Below are 18,105 nucleotides of genomic sequence, written 5' to 3'. Positions count from 1 at the left end.
GAACTAGCTGTATTCAACTGGACGTATAAGAGAATTTAAGTACCTTTATCTGCACTTTATTTTCAAAAAATACAGTATTTAAATTGATTTTAACTGTGTTGCAGGAATATTAACTGAACTGGAAGTTAGTCAGTGTTTGCTGAATTTTGTTATTTGCTAGTAATTACAGGTGTGGGGGTAGCCACATTCTTTGATTTCCTGTCCTTGCCTATTTAAGTGGTACAGTGTGAAATATTTTCTGCTTAAAAACCTCAGCTTTGGCCAGCTAAGAACTAGCTGTATTCAACTGGACGTATAAGAGAATTTAAGTACCTTTATCTGCACTTTTTTTTCCAAAAAATACAGTATTTAAATTGATTTTAACTGTGTTGCAGGAATATTAACTGAACTGGAAGTTAGTCAGTGTTTGCTGAATTTTGTTATTTGCTAGTAATTACAGGTGTGGGGGTAGCCACATTCTTTGATTTCCTGTCCTTGCCTATTTAAGTGGTACAGTGTGAAATATTTTCTGCTTAAAAACCTCAGCTTTGGCCGGCTAAGAACTAGCTGTATTCAACTGGATGTATAAGAGAATTTAAGTACCTTTATCTGCACTTTTTTTCAAAAAATACAGTATTTAAATTGATTTTAACTGTGTTGCAGGAATATTAACTGAACTGGAAGTTAGTCAGTGTTTGCTGAATTTTGTTATTTGCTAGTAATTACAGGTGTGGGGGTAGCCACATTCTTTGATTTCCTGTCCTTGCCTATTTAAGTGGTACAGTGTGAAATATTTTCTGCTTAAAAACCTCAGCTTTGGCCGGCTAAGAACTAGCTGTATTCAACTGGACGTATAAGAGAATTTAAGTACCTTTATCTGCACTTTTTTTTTCAAAAATACAGTATTTAAATTGATTTTAACTGTGTTGCAGGAATATTAACTGAACTGGAAGTTAGTCAGTGTTTGCTGAATTTTGTTATTTGCTAGTAATTACAGGTGTGGGGGTAGCCACATTCTTTGATTTCCTGTCCTTGCCTATTTAAGTGGTACAGTGTGAAATATTTTCTGCTTAAAAACCTCAGCTTTGGCCGGCTAAGAACTAGCTGTATTCAACTGGACGTATAAGAGAATTTAAGTACCTTTATCTGCACTTTTTTTCCAAAAATACAGTATTTAAATTGATTTTAACTGTGTTGCAGGAATATTAACTGAACTGGAAGTTAGTCAGTGTTTGCTGAATTTTGTTATTTGCTAGTAATTACAGGTGTGGGGGTAGCCACATTCTTTGATTTCCTGTCCTTGCCTATTTAAGTGGTACAGTGTGAAATATTTTCTGCTTAAAAACCTCAGCTTTGGCCGGCTAAGAACTAGCTGTATTCAACTGGACGTATAAGAGAATTTAAGTACCTTTATCTGCACTTTTTTTTCAAAAAATACAGTATTTAAATTGATTTTAACTGTGTTGCAGGAATATTAACTGAACTGGAAGTTAGTCAGTGTTTGCTGAATTTTGTTATTTGCTAGTAATTACAGGTGTGGGGTAGCCACATTCTTTGATTTCCTGTCCTTGCCTATTTAAGTGGTACAGTGTGAAATATTTTCTGCTTAAAAACCTCAGCTTTGGCCGGCTAAGAACTAGCTGTATTCAACTGGACGTATAAGAGAATTTAAGTACCTTTATCTGCACTTTTTTTTCAAAAAATACAGTATTTAAATTGATTTTAACTGTGTTGCAGGAATATTAACTGAACTGGAAGTTAGTCAGTGTTTGCTGAATTTTGTTATTTGCTAGTAATTACAGGTGTGGGGGTAGCCACATTCTTTGATTTCCTGTCCTTGCCTATTTAAGTGGTACAGTGTGAAATATTTTCTGCTTAAAAACCTCAGCTTTGGCCGGCTAAGAACTAGCTGTATTCAACTGGACGTATAAGAGAATTTAAGTACCTTTATCTGCACTTTTTTTTCAAAAAATACAGTATTTAAATTGATTTTAACTGTGTTGCAGGAATATTAACTGAACTGGAAGTTAGTCAGTGTTTGCTGAATTTTGTTATTTGCTAGTAATTACAGGTGTGGGGTAGCCACATTCTTTGATTTCCTGTCCTTGCCTATTTAAGTGGTACAGTGTGAAATATTTTCTGCTTAAAACCTCAGCTTTGGCCGGCTAAGAACTAGCTGTATTCAACTGGACGTATAAGAGAATTTAAGTACCTTTATCTGCACTTTTTTCCAAAAAATACAGTATTTAAATTGATTTTAACTGTGTTGCAGGAATATTAACTGAACTGGAAGTTAGTCAGTGTTTGCTGAATTTTGTTATTTGCTAGTAATTACAGGTGTGGGGGTAGCCACATTCTTTGATTTCCTGTCCTTGCCTATTTAAGTGGTACAGTGTGAAATATTTTCTGCTTAAAAACCTCAGCTTTGGCCGGCTAAGAACTAGCTGTATTCAACTGGACGTATAAGAGAATTTAAGTACCTTTATCTGCACTTTTTTTTCAAAAAATACAGTATTTAAATTGATTTTAACTGTGTTGCAGGAATATTAACTGAACTGGAAGTTAGTCAGTGTTTGCTGAATTTTGTTATTTGCTAGTAATTACAGGTGTGGGGGTAGCCACATTCTTTGATTTCCTGTCCTTGCCTATTTAAGTGGTACAGTGTGAAATATTTTCTGCTTAAAACCTCAGCTTTGGCCGGCTAAGAACTAGCTGTATTCAACTGGACGTATAAGAGAATTTAAGTACCTTTATCTGCACTTTTTTTCAAAAAATACAGTATTTAAATTGATTTTAACTGTGTTGCAGGAATATTAACTGAACTGGAAGTTAGTCAGTGTTTGCTGAATTTTGTTATTTGCTAGTAATTACAGGTGTGGGGTAGCCACATTCTTTGATTTCCTGTCCTTGCCTATTTAAGTGGTACAGTGTGAAATATTTTCTGCTTAAAACCTCAGCTTTGGCCAGCTAAGAACTAGCTGTATTCAACTGGACGTATAAGAGAATTTAAGTACCTTTATCTGCACTTTTTTTTCAAAAAATACAGTATTTAAATTGATTTTAACTGTGTTGCAGGAATATTAACTGAACTGGAAGTTAGTCAGTGTTTGCTGAATTTTGTTATTTGCTAGTAATTACAGGTGTGGGGTAGCCACATTCTTTGATTTCCTGTCCTTGCCTTTTTAAGTGGTACAGTGTGAAATATTTTCTGCTTAAAAACTCAGCTTTGGCCGGCTAAGAACTAGCTGTATTCAACTGGATGTATAAGAGAATTTAAGTACCTTTATCTGCACTTTTTTTCCCAAAAATACAGTATTTAAATTGATTTTAACTGTGTTGCAGGAATATTAACTGAACTGGAAGTTAGTCAGTGTTTGCTGAATTTTGTTATTTGCTAGTAATTACAGGTGTGGGGGTAGCCACATTCTTTGATTTCCTGTCCTTGCCTATTTAAGTGGTACAGTGTGAAATATTTTCTGCTTAAAAACCTCAGCTTTGGCCGGCTAAGAACTAGCTGTATTCAACTGGACGTATAAGAGAATTTAAGTACCTTTATCTGCACTTTTTTTCAAAAAATACAGTATTTAAATTGATTTTAACTGTGTTGCAGGAATATTAACTGAACTGGAAGTTAGTCAGTGTTTGCTGAATTTTGTTATTTGCTAGTAATTACAGGTGTGGGGTAGCCACATTCTTTGATTTCCTGTCCTTGCCTATTTAAGTGGTACAGTGTGAAATATTTTCTGCTTAAAACCTCAGCTTTGGCTGGCTAAGAACTAGCTGTATTCAACTGGACGTATAAGAGAATTTAAGTACCTTTATCTGCACTTTTTTTTCAAAAATACAGTATTTAAATTGATTTTAACTGTGTTGCAGGAATATTAACTGAACTGGAAGTTAGTCAGTGTTTGCTGAATTTTGTTATTTGCTAGTAATTACAGGTGTGGGGTAGCCACATTCTTTGATTTCCTGTCCTTGCCTATTTAAGTGGTACAGTGTGAAATATTTTCTGCTTAAAAACCTCAGCTTTGGCCGGCTAAGAACTAGCTGTATTCAACTGGACATATAAGAGAATTTAAGTACCTTTATCTGCACTTTTTTTCAAAAAATACAGTATTTAAATTGATTTTAACTGTGTTGCAGGAATATTAACTGAACTGGAAGTTAGTCAGTGTTTGCTGAATTTTGTTATTTGCTAGTAATTACAGGTGTGGGGTAGCCACATTCTTTGATTTCCTGTCCTTGCCTATTTAAGTGGTACAGTGTGAAATATTTTCTGCTTAAAAACCTCAGCTTTGGCCGGCTAAGAACTAGCTGTATTCAACTGGATGTATAAGAGAATTTAAGTACCTTTATCTGCACTTTTTTTTCCAAAAATACAGTATTTAAATTGATTTTAACTGTGTTGCAGGAATATTAACTGAACTGGAAGTTAGTCAGTGTTTGCTGAATTTTGTTATTTGCTAGTAATTACAGGTGTGGGGTAGCCACATTCTTTGATTTCCTGTCCTTGCCTATTTAAGTGGTACAGTGTGAAATATTTTCTGCTTAAAAACCTCAGCTTTGGCTGGCTAAGAACTAGCTGTATTCAACTGGACGTATAAGAGAATTTAAGTACCTTTATCTGCACTTTTTTTCTAAAATACAGTATTTAAATTGATTTTAACTGTGTTGCAGGAATATTAACTGAACTGGAAGTTAGTCAGTGTTTGCTGAATTTTGTTATTTGCTAGTAATTACAGGTGTGGGGTAGCCACATTCTTTGATTTCCTGTCCTTGCCTATTTAAGTGGTACAGTGTGAAATATTTTCTGCTTAAAAACCTCAGCTTTGGCTGGCTAAGAACTAGCTGTATTCAACTGGACGTATAAGAGAATTTAAGTACCTTTATCTGCACTTTTTTTCAAAAAATACAGTATTTAAATTGATTTTAACTGTGTTGCAGGAATATTAACTGAACTGGAAGTTAGTCAGTGTTTGCTGAATTTTGTTATTTGCTAGTAATTACAGGTGTGGGGGTAGCCACATTCTTTGATTTCCTGTCCTTGCCTATTTAAGTGGTACAGTGTGAAATATTTTCTGCTTAAAAACCTCAGCTTTGGCCAGCTAAAAACTAGCTGTATTCAACTGGACGTAAAAGAGAATTTAAGTACCTTTATCTGCACTTTTTTCAAAAAAACTACAGTATTTAAATTGATTTTAACTGTGTTGCAGGAATATTAACTGAACTGGAAGTTAGTCAGTGTTTGCTGAATTTTGTTATTTGCTAGTAATTACAGGTGTGGGGGTAGCCACATTCTTTGATTTCCTGTCCTTGCCTATTTAAGTGGTACAGTGTGAAATATTTTCTGCTTAAAAACCTCAGCTTTGGCCGGCTAAGAACTAGCTGTATTCAACTGGACGTATAAGAGAATTTAAGTACCTTTATCTGCACTTTTTTTTCAAAAATACAGTATTTAAATTGATTTTAACTGTGTTGCAGGAATATTAACTGAACTGGAAGTTAGTCAGTGTTTGCTGAATTTTGTTATTTGCTAGTAATTACAGGTGTGGGGTAGCCACATTCTTTGATTTCCTGTCCTTGCCTATTTAAGTGGTACAGTGTGAAATATTTTCTGCTTAAAAACCTCAGCTTTGGCCGGCTAAGAACTAGCTGTATTCAACTGGACGTATAAGAGAATTTAAGTACCTTTATCTGCACTTTTTTCAAAAAATACAGTATTTAAATTGATTTTAACTGTGTTGCAGGAATATTAACTGAACTGGAAGTTAGTCAGTGTTTGCTGAATTTTGTTATTTGCTAGTAATTACAGGTGTGGGGTAGCCACATTCTTTGATTTCCTGTCCTTGCTTATTTAAGTGGTACAGTGTGAAATATTTTCTGCTTAAAACCTCAGCTTTGGCCGGCTAAGAACTAGCTGTATTCAACTGGACGTATAAGAGAATTTAAGTACCTTTATCTGCACTTTTTTTTCAAAAAATACAGTATTTAAATTGATTTTAACTGTGTTGCAGGAATATTAACTGAACTGGAAGTTAGTCAGTGTTTGCTGAATTTTGTTATTTGCTAGTAATTACAGGTGTGGGGTAGCCACATTCTTTGATTTCCTGTCCTTGCCTATTTAAGTGGTACAGTGTGAAATATTTTCTGCTTAAAAACCTCAGCTTTGGCCGGCTAAGAACTAGCTGTATTCAACTGGACGTATAAGAGAATTTAAGTACCTTTATCTGCACTTTTTTTTTCAAAAAATACAGTATTTAAATTGATTTTAACTGTGTTGCAGGAATATTAACTGAACTGGAAGTTAGTCAGTGTTTGCTGAATTTTGTTATTTGCTAGTAATTACAGGTGGGGGGTAGCCACATTCTTTCATTTCCTGTCCTTGCCTATTTAAGTGGTAGAGTGTGAAATATTTTCTGCTTAAAACCTCAGCTTTGGCCGGCTAAGAACTAGCTGTATTCAACTGGACGTATAAGAGAATTTAAGTACCTTTATCTGCACTTTTTTTTCAAAAAATACAGTATTTAAATTGATTTTAAATGTGTTGCAGGATTATTAACTGAACTGGAAGTTAGTCAGTGTTTGCTGAATTTTGTTATTTGCTAGTAATTACAGGTGTGGGGTAGCCACATTCTTTGATTTCCTGTCCTTGCCTATTTAAGTGGTACAGTGTGAAATATTTTCTGCTTAAAAACCTCAGCTTTGGCCGGCTAAGAACTAGCTGTATTCAACTGGACGTATAAGAGAATTTAAGTACCTTTATCTGCACTTTTTTTCAAAAAATACAGTATTTAAATTGATTTTAACTGTGTTGCAGGAATATTAACTGAACTGGAAGTTAGTCAGTGTTTGCTGAATTTTGTTATTTGCTAGTAATTACAGGTGTGGGGGTAGCCACATTCTTTGATTTCCTGTCCTTGCCTATTTAAGTGGTACAGTGTGAAATATTTTCTGCTTAAAAACCTCAGCTTTGGCCGGCTAAGAACTAGCTGTATTCAACTGGACGTATAAGAGAATTTAAGTACCTTTATCTGCACTTTTTTTTCCCAAAAATACAGTATTTAAATTGATTTTAACTGTGTTGCAGGAATATTAACTGAACTGGAAGTTAGTCAGTGTTTGCTGAATTTTGTTATTTGCTAGTAATTACAGGTGTGGGATAGCCACATTCTTTTATTTCCTGAGCTTGCGTATTTAAGTGGTACAGTGTGAAATATTTTCTGATAAAACCTCAGCTTTGGCCGGCTAAGAACTAGCTGTATTCAACTGGACGTATAAGAGAATTTAAGTACCTTTATCTGCACTTTTTTTCAAAAAATACAGTATTTAAATTGATTTTAACTGTGTTGCAGGAATATTAACTGAACTGGAAGTTAGTCAGTGTTTGCTGAATTTTGTTATTTGCTAGTAATTACAGGTATGGGGTAGCCACATTCTTTGATTTCCTGTCCTTGCCTATTTAAGTGGTACAGTGTGAAATATTTTCTGCTTAAAACCTCAGCTTTGGCCGGCTAAGAACTAGCTGTATTCAACTGGACGTATAAGAGAATTTAAGTACCTTTATCTGCACTTTTTTTCAAAAAATACAGTATTTAAATTGATTTTAACTGTGTTGCAGGAATATTAACTGAACTGGAAGTTAGTCAGTGTTTGCTGAATTTTGTTATTTGCTAGTAATTACAGGTGTGGGGTAGCCACATTCTTTGATTTCCTGTCCTTGCCTATTTAAGTGGTACAGTGTGAAATATTTTCTGCTTAAAAACCTCAGCTTTGGCCGGCTAAGAACTAGCTGTATTCAACTGGACGTATAAGAGAATTTAAGTACCTTTATCTGCACTTTTTTTCAAAAATACAGTATTTAAATTGATTTTAACTGTGTTGCAGGAATATTAACTGAACTGGAAGTTAGTCAGTGTTTGCTGAATTTTGTTATTTGCTAGTAATTACAGGTGTGGGGTAGCCACATTCTTTGATTTCCTGTCCTTGCCTATTTAAGTGGTACAGTGTGAAATATTTTCTGCTTAAAAACCTCAGCTTTGGCCGGCTAAGAACTAGCTGTATTCAACTGGACGTATAAGAGAATTTAAGTACCTTTATCTGCACTTTTTTTTTCAAAAATACAGTATTTAAATTGATTTTAACTGTGTTGCAGGAATATTAACTGAACTGGAAGTTAGTCAGTGTTTGCTGAATTTTGTTATTTGCTAGTAATTACAGGTGTGGGGGTAGCCACATTCTTTGATTTCCTGTCCTTGCCTATTTAAGTGGTACAGTGTGAAATATTTTCTGCTTAAAACCTCAGCTTTGGCCGGCTAAGAACTAGCTGTATTCAACTGGACGTATAAGAGAATTTAAGTACCTTTATCTGCACTTTTTTTTCAAAAAATACAGTATTTAAATTGATTTTAACTGTGTTGCAGGAATATTAACTGAACTGGAAGTTAGTCAGTGTTTGCTGAATTTTGTTATTTGCTAGTAATTACAGGTGTGGGGTAGCCACATTCTTTGATTTCCTGTCCTTGCCTATTTAAGTGGTACAGTGTGAAATATTTTCTGCTTAAAAACCTCAGCTTTGGCCGGCTAAGAACTAGCTGTATTCAACTGGACGTATAAGAGAATTTAAGTACCTTTATCTGCAATTTTTTACCCAAAAAATGCAGTATTTAAATTGATTTTAACTGTGTTGCAGGAATATTAACTGAACTGGAAGTTAGTCAGTGTTTGCTGAATTTTATTATTTGCTAGTAATTACAGGTGTGGGGTAGCCCCATTCTTTGATTTCCTGTCCTTGCCTATTTAAGTGGTACAGTGTGAAATATTTTCTGCTTAAAAACCTCAGCTTTGGCGGCTAAGAACTAGCTGTATTCAACTGGACGTATAAGAGAATTTAAGTACCTTTATCTGCACTTTTTTTCAAAAATACAGTATTTAAATTGATTTTAACTGTGTTGCAGGAATATTAACTGAACTGGAAGTTAGTCAGTGTTTGCTGAATTTTGTTATTTGCTAGTAATTACAGGTGTGGGGTAGCCACATTCTTTGATTTCCTGTCCTTGCCTATTTAAGTGGTACAGTGTGAAATATTTTCTGCTTAAAAACCTCAGCTTTGGCCGGCTAAGAACTAGCTGTATTCAACTGGACGTATAAGAGAATTTAAGTACCTTTATCTGCACTTTTTTTCAAAAAATACAGTATTTAAATTGATTTTAACTGTGTTGCAGGAATATTAACTGAACTGGAAGTTAGTCAGTGTTTGCTGAATTTTGTTATTTGCTAGTAATTACAGGTGTGGGGTAGCCACATTCTTTGATTTCCTGTCCTTGCCTATTTAAGTGGTACAGTGTGAAATATTTTCTGCTTAAAAACCTCAGCTTTGGCCGGCTAAGAACTAGCTGTATTCAACTGGATGTATAAGAGAATTTAAGTACCTTTATCTGCACTTTTTTTTAAAAAAATACAGTATTTAAATTGATTTTAACTGTGTTGCAGGAATATTAACTGAACTGGAAGTTAGTCAGTGTTTGCTGAATTTTATTATTTGCTAGTAATTACAGGTGGGGGTTATCCACATTCTTTGAGTTCCTGTCCTTGCCTGTTTAAGTGGTACAGTGTGAAATATTTTCTGCATTAAAACCTCAGCTTTGGCCGGCTAAGAACTAGCTGTATTCAACTGGACGTATAAGAGAATTTAAGTACCTTTATATGCACTTTTTTTTCAAAAAATACAGTATTTAAATTGATTTTAACTGTGTTGCAGGAATATTAACTGAACTGGAAGTTAGTCAGTGTTTGCTGAATTTTGTTATTTGCTAGTAATTACAGGTGTGGGGGTAGCCACATTCTTTGATTTCCTGTCCTTGCCTATTTAAGTGGTACAGTGTGAAATATTTTCTGCTTAAAAACTCAGCTTTGGCCGGCTAAGAACTAGCTGTATTCAACTGGACGTATAAGAGAATTTAAGTACCTTTATCTGCACTTTTTTTCAAAAAATACAGTATTTAAATTGATTTTAACTGTGTTGCAGGAATATTAACTGAACTGGAAGTTTTGACTCTGCTCTTCAGTTAGTCCCCCCACCCTCCCTTTTTTATTTTGGTGTAAATCTTAGTGGCCTTGAATCTACCCGCCCCTCTTGTAAATTTGTGTTTGGATACTCCTTCTGGGCCCATCTCATTTGCTCACTCAACTGAGTGCAGTGAGATCATATTCTGATTTCAGGCACTCCTACTGTGTACAAAGAGAGCATCTGGGAAACAGAAAAAAAAATGTAAGCTTGTTTCCTGCCTTTCCAGTTAAGTGGTATAGACCGTTTGTAGGCTTCTGAGCCCCCAAGCCCTTCTGTGTTGGAGGGAAGCCTTCTAGCTTAGTTTTTTTTTCTTATAGCTAGCCATTTTTCTAGTTTCAGCACTCAAATCTGTTTATTTGATCTCAGCACTTGTTCAGAAAAAAAAAAATCATCTGCTTTTACTGTACTTGTGTTTCTACCTACTTTATTTTACTTTTGCATCATCTTAAAAGTACTCAGTTGTATTTATTACTGCTTGGTGTAACTCATTCTAAGCCTTTTGGTTTAAACACTTGGGCTTCGGACCAGTTGTTTTGCACTGAGAGGGTTTGTGGTCTGCACTGTAGTGGCAGAACAGGTAGCTTACATCCTTCTAAGTTGGGAACTGCTGATTGAGGGCTCAGTGTCTGTTATTCTAAAAGTGTATTAATTCTGGTTTAAGCACTTGGGCTTTCAGGCCAGTTATTTTACATTAAGAGGGTTCGTGGTCTGCGCTCTTGTGGGAGGAGAGGCTGGACTCTGCCCTTCTGAGCTGGGAATTTCTGGTTAAAGGCTTATAGTGCATGCATATCTGAACTGCTTCTTACTGAAGTTGGTGCGCCTTGTTTGCTGTGGCATAGACTGGATTCGGGCCTGCTGGATCTAGCTTTGTTTGTGTAACTTGAGCACTAATCCAGGCATTCTCTAAAGTATTCAGTTGTATTTATTACTGCTTGGTAGTAACTTGATTAAAGTGTAGCTATCATTCTAAGTCTTTTGGATTACGCACTTGGGCTTCAGACCAGTTGTTTTACATTAGGAAGGTTTGTGGCATGCACGGTGGTGGCAGGACAGGTAGATTTCATCCTTCTAAGTTGGGAACTGATGATTGAGAGCCCAGTGTCTGTTATTCTTAAAGTGTATTAGTTCTGGTGTAAGCACTTGGGCTTCAGGCCAGTTATTTTACATTAAGAAGGTCCGTGGTCTGCACTCTTGTGGGAGAAGAGGCTGGACTCTGCCCTTCTGAGCTGGGAATTTCTGGTTAAAGGTTTATAGTGCCTGAGTATTTGAACTGTATCTTACTGAAATTGGTACACCTTGTTTGCTGTAGCATAGACTAGATCCAGGCCTGCTGAATCTAGCTTTGTTTATATGCTTGTTGTTTGCTTGTTATTTCCCTGGAACGCTAATTCCACCTAATACACGTCTTTTCAGGGCTTCTGTGGATCACTAGTGATATCTGCATTGCTTACTGTACTTATTTCCTTGTTTCACTTGAAAGAAAGTTACTCTTTGTCATTTTTGCATTTAAGTTACCTGTAACACATTGCACTTAAGTTACCTGGCACTTGCTCACTAAAGCAATTATATAAGTCAGCACTAAAAGTTAAAAGCACTACACCCTCACTCCCCACTGGCCCTTGTTTTCAATTATAAAGGAATTCCCAGTATTATTCTAGCATGTCCAAAGGTCAGTTGTCAATCTCCTCTCCGGTCCAGCTGGTGAATCTGGGAATCTTGAGGCAATGTTACAACTGCCTCATGTACACAGACAACCCTCTCCTCCTCCCAACAAATTCCAACACATGTGAGAGATGCAACCATATAGCCAAACTGGAGGCTAAGCTCTCTCAACTCAGTACTGGCATAACCAGTCAGGAGGTGAAGGAAACCACACTCACTACAATTCCAGTCTCACATAGACCTACCACGACAGCAAACCAAACACATAATCACACAAAAACATACTCGGAGGCTCTAAATAAAGATCTGCCTAAGCAGCAGAGACCTCCAAATCAGACACCCAAGCAACCGCTACCCCAAAACAAAAAACGTGCAACACATATCTCACAAAGCCAGTGTGTCGAACAGTCACAGCCCTTAAGACTAAACAACACACCTGATACACTTGTAATAGGTGACTCTCTCATCAGGCACACTGACGTCCCGCTCACCAGGCTGAACAAGGAGAGGGACACGGTGAGCAGCCTGTCGGGCGCTAAGATCCACCACATAACACAAGCACTCGGGTCACTCCAAGGCAAGTACAAATATGACTCAGTCATTGTCCATGCTGGTGTGACTGACCTGAGACGTACCTCCATGGACTACATGAAAAGAGACATAGAGGAGCTCTCTGAGCATGTAGCCCAGGCCGGTATGACCCTGACCTTGAGTAGCATCTTACCCTCACCAAGAATGGTGCCACAATATGAAGACAAGATGATCAATTTCAACAATTGGCTTAAGTACTGGTGTCATTCAAAGGGGATCCAATGCCTGTCAGCTTGGGATGATATGCTCGACAAGCCACGATGCTTCGCTAGGGACGGCTTGCACCTGTCACCCCTGGGCTTTCGGATATTGGCAAAGGCTCTTGCTACCCCCATAGTGCCTTTTTTAAGCAAGGCTCAAAAGACAAATCCACCTCCATAGGTATCACAAGGGATAAGAAACTAAGAGTAATGCTACTCAATGCCAGAAGTCTAAACCTCAAGATGCACGCACACGAAACTCTCCTTAGCATGGAGAACATCGATATCTGTGCAGTAACAGAAACTTGGTTCAGGGCTCCCGAGAGCACCCCAGCACTACCAGGTTATACCTCATACCATGCTCTTCGGCCCCAAAACTTGGACCGAACCACAAAAGGAGGGGGAGTATCGATATTCATCAAAGATACCCACACCTCCAGGATGGTGGCAAAGCACGAAGCATCAGAGACTATCCATGTGCAACTAACAGTGGGTAAAACTGCCTTCCAGTTTATAGCCTGCTACAGACCACCCTCCCAAACCCAGGAACCCCACTCGGCCTTCCTGAGAACACTTGAAAATATGAAGGTCTCTCCAAACACCATTATATTGGGCGACTTCAACTACCCAAACATAGACTGGGAGCATTACTCTAGCTCCAACACCGTAGCCCAAAGGTTCCTAGAATTTATAAACTCAAATGTTATGGAACAACTTGTTACCACTCCTACAAGAGGGGAAAACATACTGGACCTGATCATCACCAACATGGGGACTCTATGCTCCAGACCAGAAGTGTATCCCTCACTGGTAAGATCAGACCATAAACTAATCTCACTGGATATTCACATCCCGACCCCACCACCTGCCCAGAAAACCACAGTGAAAAACTTCTCTAAAGCAAATTTCACACTCCTCAAAACCGAGGTGGAATCCTTCAAAGCCCCCGGGCCTGTGGAAAATACAGCCCAGACCGCAGAATCCTTTATAAACGCATTCTATGAACACCTTCAGGAATGCATGGATCATGCGATCCCAAATAAAACCAAGACCCAATCCTCCAAAGGCAGACGTCCTGTCTGGTGGCCCCCAGCCATAAACAAGTTATACAATAGAAGGAGGAAGCTACTAAATGATAGAGCAAAATCCCAAAAAGGGAAGGCATCACTGATCAGTATTAGCAAAAAACTGTGGGCACTCATAAAATTGTCTAAGGCCAGCTTCGAGAGGAAAATTGCACAGGACACTAAGGATAATCACAAGGCTGTCTTTAGTTATGTTAGGAACCTTGGTGGTAATTCCCAGATATGCTCAGAATTAGTCCAAAATGACAAAAAATACACCGAACCCACAGACATTGCCAACATCCTAGCTGACAGGTTCAGCGCAAACTTCTCCCCCCCCCCCTCCCCACCAAAAGGGCAAATATCTATCCCAGCAAAGTGCTGCCCCCCTGACATCTCAGATGCTCAGGTAAGAGCCGCCCTCTCCAAAGCAAAAAACACAGCATCAATGGGACCAGACGGTGTCCTGGGCTGCATCCTACATGAAATCCAAGAAGAGCTAAACCCAAACATAAAACTACTATTCAATCTCAGCCTTACTACAGGATATGTGCCCAAAGAGTGGCGTAGAGCAACAGTGGTCCCTCTCCATAAAGGTGGTGCCTCAACGGATCCTGGAAACTATCGCCCCATAAGCCTGACTAGCTTGGTCTGCAAAGCTATGGAAAGGATCATCATGGACCTCATAAATAAAGATATTGGGGACCTACAGACACTGGATCCTACCCAGTTCGGCTTTGTTAAGGGCAGATCCTGCCTCTTAAACCTGGTTGATTTCTTTGAAACAGTCACCAAGGCCATTGACGAGGGAAAGGTGGTCCACACAGCCTACCTGGACCACGCAAAAGCCTTCGATACAATACCCCACTCTGGCATTGTAGATAAGCTCACCAGCTTAAATATAAACCCCTATGTCACTAGATGGATTGCAAACTGGCTCAAGGACAGAACCCACATGGTTAGAATTGCTGGAGCCATGTCAGACTCAAACCAGTTACAAGTGGTGTCCCAAAAGGCTCGGACCTGGGACCTCTCTTGTTCAGTATATATTTCTCGGAGGTACAGGCCAACACGGAAGGACTGTGGCTGACCAAGTTCGCAGATGACTGCAAACTGGGCACCATAATCGACTCTCCATCCGACACAAGCATCCTCCAAAAGGGCCTCATAGAAACAGACAACTGGTGCCAGAGCCATGGCCTCAAGCTAAATGCCAAAAAGTGTATAGTCATCCCCTTTGACAAAAACAAAGTGCCCACAAATTACCCCATAGGTGGTAATCCATTAAGTACAGAAGAAGTAATTGGGGACCCAAGTTGATAGCAATCTCTCATTTGACAACCACGTGGCCAAAGTGGTTAGAAAAACATTTTATATAGCCCACCTAATCATGAAGGGATTCACATCTAGATCAGGGGAGGTCATCGTGCCTCTTTACTCATCCCTCATCAGGCCCATAATTGAGTACAATGCCCCTTTTGGGATGTACCTTACCAGACACCTGCAGCAACTGGAAAGACCCCAAAAGTACCTCACCAAGAGGATCAAAGGGCTCAAACAGATGCCATATGCTGCCCTGTTAAAGAAACTCCAGCTCTACTCAGTGGCATACCGCCTGTTCAGAGGCGATCTGTGCCTGACGTATAAAGCCATGTCCAACCTGGAAATAATGGACATGCTGCACCTCAGAAAGTCCAAATCCCATCGAGCTACGCGCTCGAGAGACTTGAACCTCAGCACTGAAATAAATAGGGCATGCTGGAGGGACAGATTCATAACCCAGAGGCTCCCTTCACTCTGGAATAAAATCCAAGTCCAGGTTAGGCAGAGTCCCTCATTGACTCTCTTCAAGAGGAATCTTGATGAGTGGATGGGAGATTGTAGGTTTACCCCGGGTATCACTTCTGTGTCACTGTTAGACAGAGGCACAGTGTACTAACCTCAAAAAAGGGCATAGCAAAATAAATTTAAAATGGGTTGCGAAAGCCAAACACATTCTGGCTAGGCTTATAAATGCCCTAGGGCAGATAGCCTAGTATGAACCTATGAACCTATAACCCCTGTGGTTTTATAAATATGAACATTTGTTTGAAATGTGAGGACATAATTTGATTCTGTCAGAAGGCTTAGGCTCTGCCCATTGGAAGCTATAGTGCAAACTTCCTGAGCTCTAATGGAGTGAATTTAAAGCAACCTAAAGGTTTTGGTATTCTGGCCGGACGTCGGGCTGTTCTTGGCAGGAGACCCCTAGTGTAATGAATACTGCAACAGTGAAGAGAAGGACATCTACTGTTATGGTAAGATTTTACACAACTGTACCTTCTTTGGGCCTCTTCTTATGTGCGCAGTCATAAAAATATACAAACTTGTAATATGCATGCTTATCCAGTTAGTCAACCAAATGTATGCATCTTTTTAGCTGTGCAATTCTGATAAAATTATACCAATGCTAGTTTCAACCAACATTATGTAAGCAATGGTGTCATCTTACAGCAGGAGGTTCTCCAGTTCGATTCTCGGCTGGGGTGCCTTCTGTGTGGAGTCTGCATGTCCTCCCTGCATTTGCGTGGGTTTCCTCCAGGTACTCTGGTTTCTCTCACATTCCAAAGACATGCATATGGAGCATTTCTCCATGGGCCTCTGCTGAAAATAGGCTCTGTCCTAGTCGGACTTTCCTGGTCAACAAATGTTAAATAATTACATAAATAAATAACCTGCAGTGCATATATTACTTTCAGTTTATTAATGTAAATGTTATCATACAGAACATCATGCTGGGCAGAAAATACTTGTAGGCTTTACCTTTATTCTACTGTATCCCATTTGGGTTATGTTGCATTGCTTGGCTTTTTGACATGCATGTCAGATGTGCTTCCTATTGGACATTGACATGTCCATTGCAATCCAGCTGTAACAGTAATTCATAATTTTACAATATGTACAAAACAAATGCCTGCGCTGTCTTCTGCCCCCCCCCCCCCAAGCTTGGCAGACTATGCAATCTCATTTTTTCCTCCCAGCAAAACAGTTGGAGCAGCACTAAATTGGCCACTCAGTTTTGTACACAATAATGAAAATATAAGATGCATATTTGGATATTTCCCCATGCCCCTCCTAACTGATGGTGTATTTCCATATTACTGTTGCAGTATTCTTCACCTAAGGAATCTCCTGCCGAGGATTGCCCAACATCCAGCCAGAATATCATAGCCTTCAGCTCTTATAGGTGCTGTACATCACATGTATGCTACCCATGCAAGACATAGGGCATAAAGGTGACGTATAGACACAAACACTCAGAACTTCTTTGCTACCAGTCTAAATGCCGTTATCATACATCATTCTGAATGGCCTTCTGCTGTGCTGGTTGCCAAGACATTTTTTCAGATAAGTTCCTTGCTTGGGGTTTCTTCTATTCATAGTTATTCTTGTTTGGTATTCTGTTCATGTCATTCAGAAAGGCAAAGTGTCAGTATGGGAGGCAGATTCTCCATAAAGACCATCACGAACTGTGTCTGTTTTGCTTGGGTGCTCCTCATGATCATATGCAGTGTTCTAACTGCCAGACGTTTGTGCCTAAGACCCTACATAGTTGCCTCTCCTCTTTATCCATATACCTCGAGAATCAATGTCTTAAGCTGTTGGCGTAGGGTGTTATGGTGGAACTCTCCCATCCCAAGGGTCAGTCATCTGCCAAAAAGAAGGCCAGAAAAAGTCAGACATGATCAAGCTGCTGTCTAGCCTCCCCCAGACATCTCACTAGAGGCTAGTGAAAGCCCTGAAGACCATCTGTTTGTTTTTTTCAGATTCCTCTGCAGTGATCCCTTCAGAGGCCAACATGGATCAGAATTCTCAAAAGTCCTTGGAGGCTTTTCCAACGTCTCTACCTGACATTGAGGAGGAAACCATGGCTGATAATATCTAAGGGACTGAGGCGGCTTCCTCAGATTTTAGTGAGGGAGGAAATTCCTACCGCCATTATAGGGTCACATCAAAGGTCTAATCGTCTAAGGATTTTTTGAGCAAACATCATGCCAAAAAAAAAAGCAGAAGGCAAAGCATATTTCTTCTGTTGTAAAGGATCCCCAGCATGAATGGCTGGATTTCACTCTGGGTTCATTTAATGCTTTGATGGCCTTAAAGCCTCCTCAAGGGGTCTCTGTCCTGCTTCTCCCTGGTCTTGCACTCCTGTTAAGAGGCCTAGGGAATTGAACTCCTCAGATGGGCTGTTCTTCCCAAAGTCCTTCCCCCCATGGGCTGTGGTTTGGAGGAAGAGGATTTCTTAAATTCAGACTCCCTGTTTGTCCTCTGAGGATACTATTGCCTACATGATCGACTATTTTAAGTGGGATTCTTCCCAGGTCTCTGATATTCAAAAAAGGTACTTTAAGCTCCTACAGATGGCGTCTCCTAAACAGTCTGATTTTCCTCCTGTTTTGGCTTCCCTTTTGGATATTTTTTTCTGTAGCCCCTGACTATATGCCTTTTGCACCAAAGAAGCCTGATAAATTCTACAAAGAGACCGAGGATCACAAATTTCATT

General features: G+C 38.9%; 1 protein-coding gene across 1 annotated transcript in view; it reads left to right on the top strand.

Moving 5' to 3' along the window:
* KIAA0930 (KIAA0930 ortholog) overlaps positions 1–18,105 on the top strand; it is a 2,167,533-nt gene that overhangs the window by 1,719,739 nt on the left and 429,689 nt on the right. The window lies entirely within an intron of this gene.

This window comes from Protopterus annectens, chromosome 11.part0 (assembly GCF_019279795.1).
Source record: "Protopterus annectens isolate FY-2018-M chromosome 11.part0, PAN1.0, whole genome shotgun sequence".
NCBI lineage: Eukaryota > Metazoa > Chordata > Ceratodontiformes > Protopteridae > Protopterus > Protopterus annectens.
The sequence above is the reverse complement of the archived record's forward strand: the minus strand, read 5'-3'. Positions and strand labels throughout refer to the sequence as shown.